The following is an 18,384-nucleotide window of genomic DNA, read 5'->3' as shown; positions in this document are numbered from 1 at the left end:
CAAGCTAATAAAAAAGGAAGAGCTAAATGTTTGTTTGCAGTTTTCAAAACTGAACACTACATTTTCTATGGAGAAATTTTACTTTAGTGCTAGATTTATGCTTCCTTTTTCCAACAGAGTAAAATGTGGATTAGTAGTGTAGTGATGGAATGTTAGAACTAGAAATCTCAGAGGTCATTTCATCCCCTGCTGTCTAAAGTGAAATCTACACTATATGCAACAAGTAATTTGGAAAATTATTTGGAAAATCTCCAATGAAAGGCAATCTACTAGATTACAGAGGTAGTCTAGTCTACTTTGAGGGGAAAGATTAAAAAAGTTTCATTTGGAACTTAGCTCCCAAAATGACCATTCCACATACAAAATGGAACAGAAAACTTTATATGAAACCATGGATCTATGCTTCAGGCAGCTTTCCTTTTTAAAAGTACATAAGGGATTTTCAGTGTTACTTTGATCTATTTTATCTCTGATTCCTTCTCACCATCCTTCACTTTTCCTCTATGATATTCCACTTTTAAAAAGATATAATCTGGGGGGAAAGTTTTTTATGTTAGCTAAAATCTGCCTTTCTGCAAAATCCTCTCATTACCACTAGTTCTGAACTCTGAGGTGAAGCAAATATCTAATCCAATTTCCATTTTAGACAGCTATCAGATTCCTCCTCCCCACCCTAACCTCATCTCCCATAGTTTTCTCTTTTCTAGGTTAAACATCTCCATTTCCTCTAACTGATCCTTTTTAGTATATTTTCTAGTCTTGCCATCTTTCTCTACACAGGTTCTAGTTATCCATGTCCACCTTCGCTCTTTTGAGGCACTATCTTGCTCAGTTTAATATAATCTTGCATCGGCTTCTATGCCATATTGCTGGCTTATACTTAGTTTTTAGTCCACTAAGATTCCCTGATCATTTTCAGGAAGACTATTTTGCAGCTGGGCAGCTAGGTGGCCCAGGTAGAGTGCCAGAACTGATATCAGGAAGGCCTTAGTTCAAATATGGCCAGCAGCTGCATGACTCTAAACATGTCATTTAGTATTGTTTGCCTCAGTTTCCTCATCTGCAAAACAAGTGGGAAAAAGTAAATTGTAAACCATTCCAGTATCTTTCTCAAGAGAATCCCAAATAGGGGGTCACAGAGTCAGACAGACCTGAAACATTGAACAACAAATTTTATATACTTGTGAAATGAACTATTTGAACTCAAGGATTAAATTTTATATTTGTCCCTATAAAATTTCACATATGGGTCTAGTCAGTAACATTATTTTAAGATCTTCCTGGATTTGCTCTTTTAACTTGCTTTCCCTCTTGGTTTTCTATCATCTGCAAATTGCTTCAAAGGTGGCTGAAGATACACACACATATATGTATATATATATATATATATATATATATATATATATATATATACACATATATACATGTGATATACAAATAAAATACAAAAGTAGTGATATTAAAATGAAAACTTGAATTTCCTCATGTCCTAGATCTTGCTAAATTCCTGGATCACCACTAAATTCTAGCACACTAGTTGAAATTATTTTATAAAAATATATATTTTTAAATATAAAAGTTTCTTATTTTCAAATGCTATCTTCCTAAGTGTGCATTTAACAATCCACACATCTTCCATATAAGCCATCTTAGTTCTCTTACCATAAGTTATTCTTTGATTTTCAAGTATAATTTTGATTCAGTGAAAAAAAAAGGGAGAAAAGAATTCCACAGCAAAAGAAAAGACAAAAAAAGCAGCTTTTTGTCTAAAAATAACTGACCAGTGGTATCCTGTATTAAATATAAGATTAAAACCAGAGATTAATAAAGAGCTGTCTGTTTCCTTTTAAATGAATTCTTCACCAGATGTATATCCACTGAAACTAGTCAAGGACAATTCTAGGTGGAAAATAATCTCCTATGTACATTATATATTTGGCCATCACAGTGGTTTATAAGGAAAATTTATGCTCAATAGACAATCATTGACGTCACCAGAGAAAGAGATAATGGGTGTGTAAACATGTACATACATGCAAACTGTGCACTTAAGCTTTGTATTCAAAGCCTGGGCAATTTATTTTTGAACTCTGGGGCTTGATTTTCATGGAAGAAAAGAATGGAGTGGTTTTAAAGTGCTATGTTTATATGTCAACAAAAATATTTCAGAAAAATGAATCATATAATTTTAGATCTGAAAAAGAACCTGAGAAATGTTTTAGTCCAATTCTCTCATTTTTAATGCCAAAGAAATGAGGGCACAGAGAGGTTAAATGACTATCCCAAACTTGCATAACTTATTAATGTCAAAATTAGGAGTTGAGATCAAGGCATCCTGACTCTCAATTCAGTGTTCTTACACCATCTCCCTAGTTGAAATATTCTACTTTACAGTGGTTATACTTGCCAAACAAGAAACTGAATTTCAGAAACAGGAAAAATCATGTCCATTTGCAAATTTATAGAAGGCATGGCATGTTCAATTGTATGAAGCTATATTTGACTTACAAAATAACACTAGGAAAAGATACTCAGCTTTTCCAACATATTAAGGAAAATATCTTGAGAAGTATGCAGTGTTTTTATAACATTAAATCAAATGATTAACAATGCAGGAGGCATATGACAAACATAAAGGATGGGAGAGGTCTGGTTTGTGATAAATGAGATTGAAAAAAAGTCATTTGGATAAGGAAGAAGACAGGTTCAAACGGGGATCATGAAAAAGCTTGGAATCTGTCCAGAGAAAGATGCAGTAGAAGAAAATCCAGAGTAAAGAAAACAAGAGTTACAAACAGAAGCAAAAGGAAAGTATTTTATTCAAGAAATGGAACTGAAGGTAGGCTAAACTCCACCCTTCCCAGCCCTCATCCAACGCAGCTAGTATATTTGAATGTGGGTTATATTTACTAGTTTACAACTCTTGGTGTCATCCTCAGTTCCTAGCTTTCATTCACCTGCCATATCTAGTGCATTGAGAAGTCTTGTCATTTTTATTTTCACAAATTTCTAGTATACAACCACCTTCTTATCCCCTTAGCCAACCATCTTATTTCAGGCATTAATCACCTCTCTCTTAGGTTGTACCAATAAAAAGCTCTCCCTATCTTAAAGTTCTCCTAACTCAAACTGTCCTTTATTCAGATCTCAAAATGATTTTCTTAAATCACCGATCTGAATGTTTCTCCTCCTCCAATTTGATAAATACCAGTAGCTCCCTATTACTCTCAACATTGAATATAAAATCATTTAGCTTTTAAAGCTTATCAATTTTCTTACCATTTACTCTCCTCTTCTACACATTACACTCTGTCTCCCCTATCCCTATATCTTTGCAACAGCTGCCTCCAATTCCTGGAATGCTCTTTCCTTCTCGGTTTACTGTTGTAACACACACACAATGTGTATATATATACATGTATGTGTATATATATATATATATATGCACACACATATATGTATATATTTGCTTTTGTGCTCAATATGCAATTTACAGGTGTTGGGACTTCTTGGTGGAGAAATTCCATCTAGCAAAGCAGATCAGCAACTGTGACAATTTATAATAGTCACCTGGAGTAATTAAGAAATTAAATGTCCAGGGTTAGGCAGCTAGTTTTTGTCAAGAAGCAAGATTTCGAATTAGGTTTTTTTGACTCCTGACATTAAATCTCTCTCTCTCTCTAGTCTTCTTCTGTGCTAAGAACAGTCTGTCTTGATATTTAAAATAAGAGATATTCTGGGTCAATGGACAGAGAACTTGTCTTGGAGTCAAAATACCTGGTTTCAAGTAGTGCCTCTAATCCATACTGGCTTGGTGATTCTCCACCCTGATCCTCCTCCATGAAGGTGGGCTATATGCAACAAATTCTTTCTGCATTTTTTTAGAAAATGAAACCTTGAGTTATTTAAAATTCAAATATAGAATAATTCCATATTATATATTCTAAACAATCTGAAAGTATCAAATTCAGTTTCACTGGTACTACCATTTTGCTTGAAAAGGAGATACTTAAAATTTGGTTCCCTATGATTTTTTTTATCTTACTCATGAAAAAAATCATAGCATTGAATTCCTTAACATATGTAGCTTTTAGAAAAAAATAAAAAATTATGCAATATAAAAATATGATTATAAACGTCAGAGATGTAAAGCACTTTGGGAACTATTTAGTCCAACTTGATCATTTAATAGAGAGACTGATATTAAGAGAAGATTTTGCATTTTTAAATGGATATATACTTCAATTTTTGTGGTATTATGATCTCTTATTTCTTCTTTTTTTTTCATCTTTTTTTTTTTTTTTGACAAGACAATTGGGGTTAAGTGACTTGCCCAGGGTCACAATGGATAGGAAGTGTTAAGTGTTTAAGGCTGGATTTGAACTCAAGTCTTCCTGACTTCAGGACAGCTGCTCTATTCATTGCTCCATCTAGTTGCCCCTCTCATTTTTTTTTTTAATGTGATAACCTTTTATGTAAACTTTCAAGCTATGAGAAATTAAAACTGGACTAAAAATTTTGGGACACCCTGTATTTAGGTTATCTACTCATTTGAAGCTTATTCTGATATCTGAAATAAGAGATCATAATACCACAAGGTGGTTATCTAAATCAATTCTCTGCCAAAATAACTTTGAGTTTTCCCAGGAGTTCTTTTCAAATACATAGTCCTTTCCTTAGTATTTTGGAAGTTCCCGTTCTTGAACTTACTGAACTACTGTGTTTCTTTTTTTTTAATCATCAAATTTAACAATTGTTCCACAATATTGTTTTAATTATAATAAGTCAATGTACTTCAGTCTTTGTTTCCTTATTTCCCTTAAAATGTGAGGCCTTTTGTTCCTCCAAATGTATTTTATAATTTTTCTCCTTTCAAAGTCTCCTTCTTCCAATAGTTTCTTTGATTGGTATTATATTAAATCTGTAAAATTAATTTAAACATCATTGCTAATCATTAAGAATGAATATCTCTAAAAGGCTTGGGAAATAGCATTTCCAAATAAATATCTCAAAAAGAAAAAGGAGTAAATTGTCAAAAACCTATTTTTGTCTTGATAACACAAATCACATTTGTATTATTCCTCTATTTCATGGTGAAAGCGTTCTAGTGCAGTGAGTAGACCAGGAAGACTGGGGTTCTTTAAGCCCTGGCTTTAACATATTTTGGCTTTGTGACTCTGGACAATCCAATTAACCTGAGTACCCTAGATAATTATATTTTGTATATGAGGTATGAATTCTATTGGAGAAAGTATATATTTTTAAATCTGGAATTCCCTATAACAATGGAATCATAAGTCTAATCTTATCACCCTTTCCCAGTCTACCACCACATAAAATAAATCTCAAACCATACCCATATTATAAAGAATGATGAAAAAACCCAGCAATTTTCTATGGTGTCCAATGTCTTAGGAACAATAGGATTGGAGACAAAGTATTTAAATAGAGAAAATATTGAGAAACATATAAAACCTCTGGCATATTTTGTATCAAGGAACATCTAGTTTTTTTTTTTTTTAGTTTTTGCTGAGGCAATTGGGGTTAAGTGAGTTGCTCAGGGTCACACAGCTAAGAAGTGTTAAGTGTCTGAGGTCAGATTTGAACTCAAGTCCTCCTGACTTCAGGACATCTAGGTTTTTTAAAAACAGATTTGTTGGCTTTTATACTTGCATGAAATACTTGTGCTCATAAATATTTATGTCTTATTCCACATAAATATTTGAGTGGCTAGGTGGTGCAATGGGTAAAGCTCTGTACTTGAAATCAGAAAGATCAGAATTCAAATTTCACCTTAGTGAACCAGGGCAAGTCACTTAAACTGTCTGCCTTAGTTTCTTCATCCATATCATCCAAAATGGTAATAATAATAATAATACCTACTTCTTATGGTACTTGTGCAAATCAAATTAGATAATATTTATAAAGCACTGCATAAATGCTAGCTATTATTTTTATTACTATAACTATATTTATAAATATATCAATAAATATATTATATAAAATATACATAAATATAGAAATATAAATAAATAAAACAGATTGGCAAAGGAATCAGTAAAAATTTATTAAATATTTACTATGTTCCAGGCACTGTAATTAAGCAGAAAGTCTCTACTGTCCAGTAATTTACATTTTTACAAATATATATGTAGTATACAAAATGTGTAGAAGTAGTACTGTCTGGTGCAGAAGTGTCAAATCCTAGCCACAACACTCTCAAGCAGAACCCAACCAAGATTAAAATGTAGTTTGAAAATATTTAATGAAATTAATAAAAATACAATAAAACCTAGATAATGTTAATACTTTTTAAAAAGTCAATTTGCATCCCACAGAAATACTGATGTATGGTTTTGTGATCCTTTGACCTCACTGATTTAGTGGATAAAAAGCTGGTTTAGAAACCAGAAAGATCAGCTTAAGTCCCATCTCTGACATTTACTAGCTGTATGATCTTGAGAAAGTCATTTATCCTCTCAGCATTCTAGGTTCTTCTCTACAATTATCAGCTGTAGAGAAGCTACTGACTTGCATTGATAGAAGTTTCCATATACCTATGTTTATCCCTCTGTTTACAAGTACTGTACAAGAAATCATTCCCTAATATCCTATAATCCTTCATGAGTGTGTGGAGATGATTTTTTTTTTTGGGGGGGCTACATAGGTAGAGTGAAAGCCCTGACTTTATTAAAGTTGGAAAGACTTCTGAGTATAGAACTTAGGTTTGACCATATCACCATTTTGACCAGCATAGTTAAGTTTAGAGAGACTCGTCACAAGGGAAGCTACATGCTGATGAAATTTTTGACCATAGCAGTTCTCTGAAATCATCATGACCTACCTTAGTGGAGAAAGTGCCAACATTAATAAAACTGATGGTCTGGATGGAATGTATTGAAATGTATACGATCCTGAATATCGAGCCCTGAATAGGGCTGAATAGGGCTATTCACTGAAAAGTTAATATCCTGAAGTACACTAATTATCCTCAGTTAACTTGGGAAATCTATTTTCCTTTAGTCAAAGAGATGTACCATCACATATTTTTTTTTTTCTTCCATATGATGGATAACAAAAATACCAAGTTGCAGTTATTAAGAAGCCATAGTTTTAGCATTTTTTTTTTTTTACAGATGCAAAGAATTGGAAATGAAATAGATGCTCATTATTTAGAGAACAGATAAAAAATTATGGTACATGGGTGAAATGGGATATCAATGTGCTGTAAAAATGATGAATATGAAGAATACAGAGAAGCATGGGGAAAATGAACTGGTGCCAAATGAAGTCAGAACTTGGGAAAAATATGTACAAAATGTAAATAAATAAATAAAGATAATAACAATAAAAAGCTAAATGATTTAAAAATATAATGAAGATAACAACAATAAAAAGCTGAGTGGATAATCTTACTTGGTATTCCAAAAGAGAATTGTGAGATGGCATCCCCTTTTTTCTGTGTAAATAGAAAGGGATGGAACTATGGGCATCATATCAGTCTTTTTTGATATGTGAGATGGTTTTGCTAAACTAGTTTTTAAAGTTTTTTTTTTTTTTTTTATTATAGGATGGCTCTCTGGGAGGGAGTGGAAGATGTGAAATGTAAATGATGAGACCACAAAAAATACCAATAAACATTAAAAAAAACCTCATGTGCTGTCACCATATATAGCAGCAAAGATATGGAAACCTACTAGATTTTCATTTGAAACAGGGAATTAGCCATTCCAATTAAGCTAAAACAAATTATGTTACATGAACATTATGGAATATTATTAGTGTTATAAGAAATGATGAATGTGAAGAATACAGGCAAACATGAGCTGTCATATGAACTGATACAAAGAATTACATGAACTGAACCAGGAAAAAAACAATTATATATACAACAATATAAATAATTATAACAAGAGTCCCCAACTGAGTAATATACATATATACAAATGTGGGAAAGGAAGAGAGAAAGAGACAGAGAGGCAGAGAAAGAAACAGAAAGAGAAAGGGAAGGAAGAAAGGAAATTGGGAGGGGGGAAAAAAGAGAAAGGAGAAATGGGGGGAGAGAAGATTTTGCCCTGAAGAAGAGATGAAAAAATGTAACTCGCATCCTTCTTTGCCAAGAAGAGGGACTACACTTATAAAACATTGCATATAAATTTAGATTAGGTTGATATGTTGATTAGTTTTATGGAAATGCCTCTTCTATCTCTTTTTTAAATTCTTTTTTTTTTTTTTTTTTTCTGCTGAGGCAATTGGGGTTAAGTGATTTGCCCAAGGTCACATAGCTAGAAAGTATTGAGTATCTGAGGTCAAATTTGAACTCAAGTCCTCCTGACTTCAGGGCTGGTGCTCTATCCACTGCTCCATCTAGCTACTCCTCTTTTTAAAATTCTTTGTATGGTTCTCTGGTCAGAACAGAGGAAAGGATATGAAGTTGACATAAAAACAAACAATGTCAATAAAAATTTTAAAAAATCCAAATATATTTTCAGAGAACTTAAAAATCTCTTTTTGTGGTGGTGTAAAATCTATTGATTTTACAATCTAATGATATCATATAAGGTAAAAAAGTTAGTATCACAGATTTCAAAAGTGAACTGGTTATTTCTCTGTAGAAGATGCAAAATCTTTTGGCAATATAACTTGCAGATCATTATATAATTACTTCCAATCTGCACTGTTTGTTTTGTTTCTCTTATACCTAAAACTTTATTTCTATTATAGACTCTTTCCCCTGGGCACTATATTGCTGGACTCCTCCCTTTGATTTGGCCTGACCCATGTGACCCTCCACCCATTTTGGTTCTACACCACTGCTCTTGTACTATTAATAGTGACAGCTTGCTTTGGCTCCTCTTTTAGTTTATAGAAGCACAAAGAGAAGAACCCTCTCCTCCCCCCTCCTTTCCCCCAAGTGGGTGCGCGATGTACAACAGGCTGTGGAGGGCCTGCCTCTGCTTTTACCATTAATTTTCTGGCATGTATCATAAAAAACAACAGCTTTTTCCCTTCTCAGAGTTTTGTTTTGCATGGAGATTCTGAACTTCAATATAACTTGTATTCCCATTTTGTGGGTCAAGGAAGGAATTGAATAAGGATCATAATATCCCTTTTTGCAAAGCAGAAGTTCCTGCCAATTTCCTTTACTTTTTGTTTTACTGACAGAAACAGCACACACTTTTACAATGACCCTGGTGAACCACATTTCCTTGTTCATGTTTCTTTATTACATAAATATCATCCACCTCATTACCACTTCCCTTATAAAATACTATTTGTAGGAATAATTCAATGCTCAGAATCAATTTACATGTGATCTAGAAGTTTTCGTTTTGTAACATATTATTCCAAAGTTTTAGAGGGTGGAACAGGTTGGTAAAGAAATGCTAGGTATAAATTGAAGAAAAAATCACCCAAGAATCTCATAAATAAAACATAATTTCTAGAAAAATGGTCATGAAAAGAATACTTAAATGTTTCCAACTACTGATATCATAATAATTTATATTTAAATAGTATTATACAATTTTAGAAATTTTTTTATCATATATTATCTCATTTGACCCTTATAGACTTGTGAAATAGAGCAGAAAGTGTTACCACTTTTAGAAATAAAAAAACTAAGCCTGAAGGAGCCAAGTAACTTCAAGGTTGACAACCTAATGTTGGGCTTGATGCAACTTGTTCAAGCAGGTGGCAAGGTTGAAAGAAGATTCTAGGTCTTCTGATTCCTATTTAAGGGCTCTTTCCACTACATGATGCCATTTTGCACCCCTTATGTATTATGGAAACTTTTTTCATCCCCTGATAGAAATTCTACCAGGAGCAAGTCTGGCACCATACAGGCTAAGCACAACACAAGAGACTTTAAAGGTACCAAAGGAACAATTAAAATTCTATCACTGTTTCAAAGAATAAACAACTTGACTAACATACTATAATAGCTACAAAGGAATTTTCTTTTGCCAATAAATAATAGAGTATTATTTAGTAGAAAAACAAGGGTCATAATTATTAGTAATAATGATAATAGGTAACATTTATATAGTATGAAAATATTTTTTGGAAAATGATCAGAAAGCACTAAAATTAAACATTACTGAAAACCATACTCATTGCTTAAGTTATCAATGGCATTATAGGAATATGTATTACAGCATAATTCATGTTTATAATAATTATCCAGTGAATTTTATGTAGGATTGAATTCCTTCAAACAACACAAATTAGACCAAGCATTTCTAAAACCATATCTTAAAAACAGTTACAAATTGACCCCTGAGCATTTTTCTTCAAATCTGTTTTCTCTGCCCAACATCAATGAAATAATAATTTATGGAAACTATTGACTTCAATGATTTCAAGATAGTATTACTTCTGTAATCAGGATAATCAGGTAAGCATATCTGATCTGCTGGGCTGGAAGTATTTCTGATGCTGGGTCCTGTATTCCCCCCAAAGCCCCTTGCTAAAGTATATGTATGATGATGTTCTTGACTGGTCTCTATAGACCATCCCTAAAGTTCTGTGTCAAAGATGGCTAGTAACTGAGCAGGAAGATTCACCCACTTAATTGGCTTTAAGGAAGGAGAAATAATTCTTTCTGTTCCCCTCCTCTTAATAGTTGCCTTTAAAGATAAAGGTATAACATGAGCCAGAAAGTTTGAAAGAAGATCAATCTTCTTCCTTTGGGTAGGATTTAACCCAGCCCTTATGAGTCCACAGTTAGAAACCCTTGGTGGCAAGAGGCATCTCAGCCTCTGAACCCTAGTGTCTCATATTATATATGATTAAAATTTTTTCTTTTTATTTAATTATGGCATATGCTTATTAACCATCCTAAGAAAAATGTCACTATACACTAACATGTATATATTCACATGTCACACACAAATCACAGAACTTCACTATTGGAAGATGATAAAATTCAACTGATTCAGAAAAAAAGAATTCTTTTAAAATAAAGCCAAGAACAAGTAAATAAGTATTTATTGAGCACCTACTATGTGCTACATAGAGGTAAGCTCAGTAGTTCAGTGGATAAAATCCTGGGCCTGGAGGCAGGAAGAGCTAAATTCAAATCTAGTCTCAGATACTAGCTGTGTGATCCTGGGCAAGTCACTTAATCTGTTTGCTTTAATCTACTGAAGAAAAAAATGGCAAACCACTCCAGTTTCTTTGCCAAGAAAACTCCATGAATAGAATTGTTGCGCTGGGTTCACAAGATTACAGAATCAAACACAACGGGAAGACTGAACAATAGCAATGTGCTACATACTCTGTCAACCACTGGGGATACAAACAGGCAAAAATAGTCCCTGATCTCAAGGAATTCATAGTCTAGTGGAGTAGACAACATATAAACAAATATGTACAATCCAGATATATACAGGATGAATTGAAGATAATTTCAGAGGGAAGGCACTAAATGGGAATCAGGAAAGACTTCTTGCAGGTGTGATTTTATCTAAGACGTGATGCAAATGAGGAAAGTCAGGAGATGAGGTTAAGACAAGGGAGACAAACACTGAAAATGCCATGGAGTAAGGAGATAGAAAGGAAATTAGCAGAACATCAAGGGAGTCAGTCACTGGATTATAGATTACCTGGAAAAGGATAAGGATAAGAATGGAAAGGAAAGGGAGTGGGGCAAGTCATGAATGGCTGTAAAAGTCAAACAGAATATATTATATTTGATATTGGAAATAAAGAGCCATTGGAGTTTATTGAATAAGGCAGTGACATGGTCAGATTTGTGTTTTAAGAAGGACATTTTGATAGCTAAGGGGACGATGAATTAAAAGTAAGGGAAAAAAAATGTAGAAGGCTACTGAAACAGCTCAGATATGAGATACTAAACATTGGTCACCAAGCCTTTACTTGAAGTGCTCCAGTGAATGGGAACTTTCTACCTCCTAGATTACTTATTCTACAGTGACAATTACAATTGTTAGGAAGTTTTTTCCTAATATCAAACCTAAATCTGCATCTGTTCAATTTCTATCTAGGGCTACTATTTTTTCGTCTTTCCTTTCTTTGAGAACAGTGGAAAAAAATGTAATCATTCTCCTATATTAAACTTCTTCAGAAATTTAGAGATAGCATGATTCCTGTAAGTCTTTTTTTTTTTACTGTTAAATATTTCTTATACCTTTAAATGATCCTCAAATGATATGATCTCCAGGTCTTTATACTATCCTAGAATCACTTCCCCAAATGCTTTCCACTTATCAATCTTTTCCCTAAAATGTGGCGCCCAGATCTAAATGAATGTTTTAGAATAGGGTGCAATACACCCTATTTAGTCCTGAATACCAGACCTCTTGATATTGTTTACAATGCATAGTCTCTACTAGAATAAGCCTCTATTAATGCTTAGCATAGATGGAATTTGCTTTGGGGGGGGATATGTCAAAGCATACCATTCCACTGGAATCCACTAGTTACCTCCTAAAAGAAACTACAAAAAGAAAACTTCTATAATAATAGTAATAAAATTTAGAGCTCCCAAGTTAAAGAAACACAGCAAACAGCCTAGAAGAAAGAATTCAAGAAATCAAGCGTCAATAATTAGGATCACACAAGATTTAGTAGCATTTAATTTAAAGAAGTAGAGAGCTTAGAAAATGATACTGTAGGAGATAAAAGATCTAGACCAAGAAAACTTTATGCAGCAAAACAGCATGAAGAGAGGGGAATAGATTTAAAGAAATAGAGGGTTTCCAAGAATTCCTGATGAAAAGAATAGAACTGAATAGGAAAGTTGACATGTAAACATAATAGTCAAGTGAAGCATAAAAAGGCAAACAAAAGCATTTAATCATAGGAACTAAATCAGATTAAACTATTTACATTTTTTTACATCAGCAGATAATACATGTGTTTCCTCAGAACTCAATCATCTCTAAGGAGTCAGAATCGGACTAGGAATGTAATTAGACAAGGTGCCTAGGAATGATTCTACGGTGTTGTCATGATCTTAATGGAAAGGTGAAAGAAGAATAAACTGGGCAAAGGGGTGGGAGAGGAAGAATGGGGAAAGTTATCTTACACAATGGAATTCAAAAGTAGAAATCTATATAACAATGAGTCTATATAATAAGGTAACACAAACTTATTCTCATCTGAATTGTCAAAAGAGGGAAAAATATATACACACAATTGGGAAAAAGCATTAGGGGAAAGAATAGGACTACAAGGGAGGGCAGACTAAGGGAAGAACATGTTAGAAGCAAAAAATTAGAAGGAATGGAGAAAAAAAAGAACAAGTATTCAAGAATATGATAGAAGGAAACACAAAATTAGCAATTATACTGTGAGTGTGAATGGAACAAATTCCCCATAAAATAGAAGTATATAACAAAATGGATTAGAAATTGAAATCCAACAGTATGTTGTTTAAAAGAAACAAATATGAAACAAAACTGAACCAGATTCCTTTATGCTCCAATTGAAGTATAAAGACAAGGGTTGCCATCATAATCCCAGAAATAACAGCAAAAACAAACTTAATTAAAAGAAATAAACTGGAAAACCACATTTTTTCTAAAAGGGATCATAGATCGCAAATACATAACAATACTAACATGCAACAACAAAAGGCACATAATCTAAATTCCTAAAGGAACATGAATTACAGGGAAAATAGAAAGTAAAACTATAGTAGTGTAGACCTCATTTACTTCTCTCAGATCTTGATAAATTTAACAAAAATAAATATAACATAAATGAGGAAATTGAATAGAATTTTTGAAAAGTTAGATATACCAGACTTATGGAGATCTTGAATAGGAATAGAAAGGTGCATACTTATTTCTCAGTGAAACATAAGAAATTAATTTCACAAATATTAATCATATATTAAGGTATTAAAAACCTCACAATTACCTAAAAGTAGAAATATTAAATTCATCTTTTGCTCCATAATGAAATAAAGTAATATTCAATAAAAGACTTTTGAAATAAAGTTTAAAATTAAGCGAATTGAAAATTAAATAACAATCTAAAGAATAGTGGGGTCAAAGAACAAATAAAGAAACAATTTCATTAAAGGTAATGACAACAATGAGACAACATGGCAAAATTTTAGGAGTGCAGCCAAGGCAATACTGAAGAGAATATTTACACTTCTAAACAGTTTAATTAAAAAAATAGACCAGCTCAATGAATTATGCATGTAACATAAAAAAAAATCAACAAATTAAAAACCAAAATAGAAGTCCAGAAAATCAAAAAAGATATTAAAAAGACAAAGGAAAAAATTCATAGGAGATGATTTAAAAAAAATCAGTAAAATAAATCAGTCATTAAACCAACTTGATTTTTTAAAAATGAAAAAAAAACAAACAAACCCAAATTACCAGCAAGAAAAATGAAAAAGGTGAATTAAAAACCAATGAAGAAGAAATAAAAGCAATGACTAAGGACTATCTTACCCAATCATTTGTCAATAAGACTGACCATCTAAATGAAATGGATAAAAATATTTACAAAAAGTATAAATTGCCCAGATGAACAGAATAGAAAATAGGAAATAGAGGGCTTGCACAAATCTATCTTAAGAAAGGAAATTGAACAAATCATAATTGAACTTCCAAAGAAAAAGATAGTAGAAATTAATGGATTCACAAATTCTACCAAACATTTAAAGAAAAATTAATTCTAACACTACATAAACACTTTGAAATGCTACAAAAAAGTATCCTAACAAATTCCTTTTATAATACAAACATGGTCTTGAAAACTAGACTAGCGAGAGTCAAAAAGAAAGTATTGTTGACCAATATTCCTAATGCACAGTTTAAAATTTTTAAAATCAAGATTAGTAAGGAGACTATGGTAATATCCCACAAAGATTATACACTATGATATATATATATATATATATATATATATATATATATATATATGAATTTATACCAGGAATTCAGGGTTTGTTCAATATTAGTGAAACTATAAACATAATCGATCTTACTAATAACAAAGTTGATCTTAGTAACAACAAAAGGAACAAAGAATATGATTATAGCAAAAGATGTAGAAAAACTTTTTGACAATATACAGCACCCATTCATACTTAAAAAAAAAGAACAGAACGAAACCCAAGGGAGCTTTCTTTAAAATGATAAATCTATCTAACTCTTTATAAAACCAAGACCCAACATTATCTGTCTTGGGGAAATGCTAGAAGTCTTTTTAATTTTGAGCAAATAAGTCACTTATTTTAAATATTCAAATTAATTACAAAAAGACATATGAAGGAAGACACTATCTGCATCCAGAGAAAGAACTGATAAATAGAAGTATGTATAGAATGACTTTATATATAAACATATTTGTGTATAGTGGTAGCTAGGTCAGGGAAAAGGGGAAACATTTATATGACTTTATATATTTAAAAGGAATAGCAAATTGTATAGTACATAATAGATTTGCAGTTTCCTATGCAATTTTTTTAATGCTATGTAATAGAAATATTTTATTCCATAAATTAAAAATAAATAAAAAATTAGACAAAGGAGTGATGTCTACTATCACAATTACTAACCAACTTAGTTCATAAAAAGCTAGTTAGAGCAATAAGATATGAAAAATAAAAAAAAAACAAGATTAGTGAAAGAAACAAAACTTCATTTCTATGACTTTATATATTTAAATGGAATAGCACATTGTATATAATAGATTTGCAGTTTCCTGTGCAATTTAGAGCAATAAGATATGAAAAATAAATAAAAAAACAAGATTAGTGAAAGAAACAAAACTTCATTTTTTTTGAACATGGTATCAGCACTAGAGTATCCGATAAGAAACTAATTTTAAAAAGTTACAACTTGGGCAAAATTGCAGAATATAAAATAGTCATTAGTATTTCTGTATATTACCAACAAAATAGACTCTCTCTCTTCTTGATGTACAGAGAGTATAAAATATTTGTTTCCCTATTAAGATACACAAAGGAATTAAATAAACACAATTACAAAACACTTTTTTTTGGTAAACGTTTTTTTCCCAATTACATGTAAAGATAGTTTTAACATTACTTTTTATAAAATTTTGGGTTTAAAATTTTTGTCTCTTCCTCCCTTCCCTTTCCACATCCCAAGATGTGGCACTAGCACTAGCACTAGCACTAGCAATTTGATATTGGTTATACAAATGCAAATATGGAAATATATTTCCACATTAGTCATGTTGTGAAGCAAGAAATAGAATAAAAGGGAAAAACCACATATACCCCCAAAGTAAAAATACTATGCTTCAATTTGTATTCAGTTGTCATAGTTCTTTCTCTGAATGTGGATGCATTCTCCATTATGAGTCTTACAAATAAAAGAACTATGCAACAAAGATTTTAGCATCACCAGTAATCATGATGATATAGCCACTGATCTAGAACCAGACATCCTAGAGAATGAAGTCAATTAAGTCTTAGGAAGTATTGCTAACAACAAAACTAGAAGAAGTGATGGAATACCAGGAATAAAAACTTTTAGTTTTTAAAACTAAAAGTTGATGCAGTTAAAGGACTGCATGCAAATGTCAGTGAATTTGGAAAGTACAACAATGGCCCACTGGATTGGAAATGATAAGTTTTCCCAGTCTTTCCAGTCTTAAAGAAGAGTAATACCAAGGAATGTTCAAATTACCAATCCTCATTTTTCATACCAACAAGGTTGTGCTTAAGATTCTCTAAGTTAAGCTTTAGCAATATGAGAACTTAGTATTACCAGAAGTGTAGACTTTTTATAAGAGATAGAGGAACTAGAGACCAAATTGCTAAAGTTTATTGGACTATGGAGAAAAAAAAAGGAGTTCCAGAAAAACGTCTACTTCTGCTTTGTGGACTACACAACTTTTGAGTTGTGGATCACAACAAAATGTCACAAGTCCTCAAAGAGATGGGAGTACTAGATCATCTACAGCAGAGGTGGGGATTTTTTTTTTTCTGACAAAAGCCATTTGGATATTTATAACATCAATGTCAGACTATATAAAATGATTAACTTAGGAATTCAAGCAGTGGGAGATTGATATACCTAGCTCTTTCAACTCATCATCATATGTGTTTGCTTTAGCAAATGATTCTGTGGGCTCCATAGGATGAACATTCCTCAGCCCTGATTTATAGGTTAATCTGTATACAGGCCAAGAACCAAAGTTAAAATTGAATATGGAACCATTGATTGGTTTAAGATTGGAAAAGGGGTGCAACAAAGCTTATATTATTACTTTATTTAACTTATATGCAGAGTGTATCATGAGAAGGACAAGAAGGTTGAGAACTAAGAAAAGACCATGAAATAAAGCAAGAGCATTTTTTCCCTCGACTTGAGAAGAATAAGATAAAAAGATGGAGACATCAATCAAAATAATCCCTTCACTTTACAGATATGGAAACTGACAAACTTGACAAATGTCATATAGGTAGTAAGTAGAATAGCCTCACCTCATCAATTAGCTTGACCAGAATTTGACAACTATTAAGTGGAAAACTGGAGAAACATATTTAGGTTTTCCAGCTTCTGATCTAGTATTCTTTCTTTTATACTATAGTAAAAAAAAAATCAAACTAGTTGTTTCCTCAAATGGTAAACTAATAGATTGGCTAATTCAGGCAAAACAATCAATTTGTTAATTTTTTTTAGAAAGAATAACTCAGTAATATCTCAGATTTTCAAGATAGCAGATCTTATGATTCTTTTGTTAGTAGTGCCATCATCCTTCTGATTTCCTTGGCTCTTGCTACATTTTATGGTCTTTTCCCAGTCCTGAACATTCTTGTTTTCACTATGACTTTTGATTCTATTGATTGCTCCCTCTTTCAAGATAGTCTCTTTTCCCTTAGCTTTCATGACATTATTTTCCCATCTCATATGTAGTATTTTAAAATGTAAAGCACTTAATTTTGGATTTTGAGTCAGAGAACATCAGTTCAAATTATAGTTCTGCCACTTCCAGTTGGAAGAATTGGATGCAAATCTCTGGTTTGCCTCTTTCTAGATATACAATTCTTGGCAAGTTATAGGCTACTTATATGTGTAACTGTGCAAAAATCACATTACCTCTTTGACTTCAATATCCTCATATGTAAATAAGGGAGCTGGGTTAGATGCCTACTAAGGTTTTGTTTAGCTCTTTATAGAGCTGAGCTGATGGTACTACATAGCTTTGCCTCACTTGAAAAAGAATAAGGCTACTTCTTTTGTGATTATAGTAAAGGAAGGGAATAGGTTATGAGGATACTAGAAAGTATTAAGGTAGGAGATCCTTTAGTCTCCTTCATAGCCTGCCAATTTGTGACAGATATTTTTTTTCCTGTCCTTTTTCTTAGAGTTTTAAAAATTTTAATGAATTTAGGACCATCAGAGTACATTATTTGTAATA

At 32.2% G+C, this 18,384-nt stretch overlaps 1 protein-coding gene and 1 long non-coding RNA gene across 2 annotated transcripts in view; one reads left to right on the top strand and one right to left on the bottom strand.

The window, feature by feature from the left end:
• Nucleotides 1-18,384, bottom strand: part of GNAL (G protein subunit alpha L) — a 247,863-nt gene that overhangs the window by 59,255 nt on the left and 170,224 nt on the right. The window lies entirely within an intron of this gene.
• On the top strand, nt 2,670-7,703 carry LOC116420614. The gene is made up of 3 exons (XR_004230985.1): nt 2,670-2,839; nt 3,685-3,846; nt 7,571-7,703. It is a non-coding gene; the product is annotated as an uncharacterized LOC116420614 (long non-coding RNA).

This window comes from Sarcophilus harrisii, chromosome 1, assembly GCF_902635505.1.
Source record: "Sarcophilus harrisii chromosome 1, mSarHar1.11, whole genome shotgun sequence".
In the NCBI taxonomy this organism is placed as follows: domain Eukaryota; kingdom Metazoa; phylum Chordata; class Mammalia; order Dasyuromorphia; family Dasyuridae; genus Sarcophilus; species Sarcophilus harrisii.
Note: the sequence above shows the minus strand (reverse complement) of the source record. Positions and strands in the feature narration are given on the sequence as shown.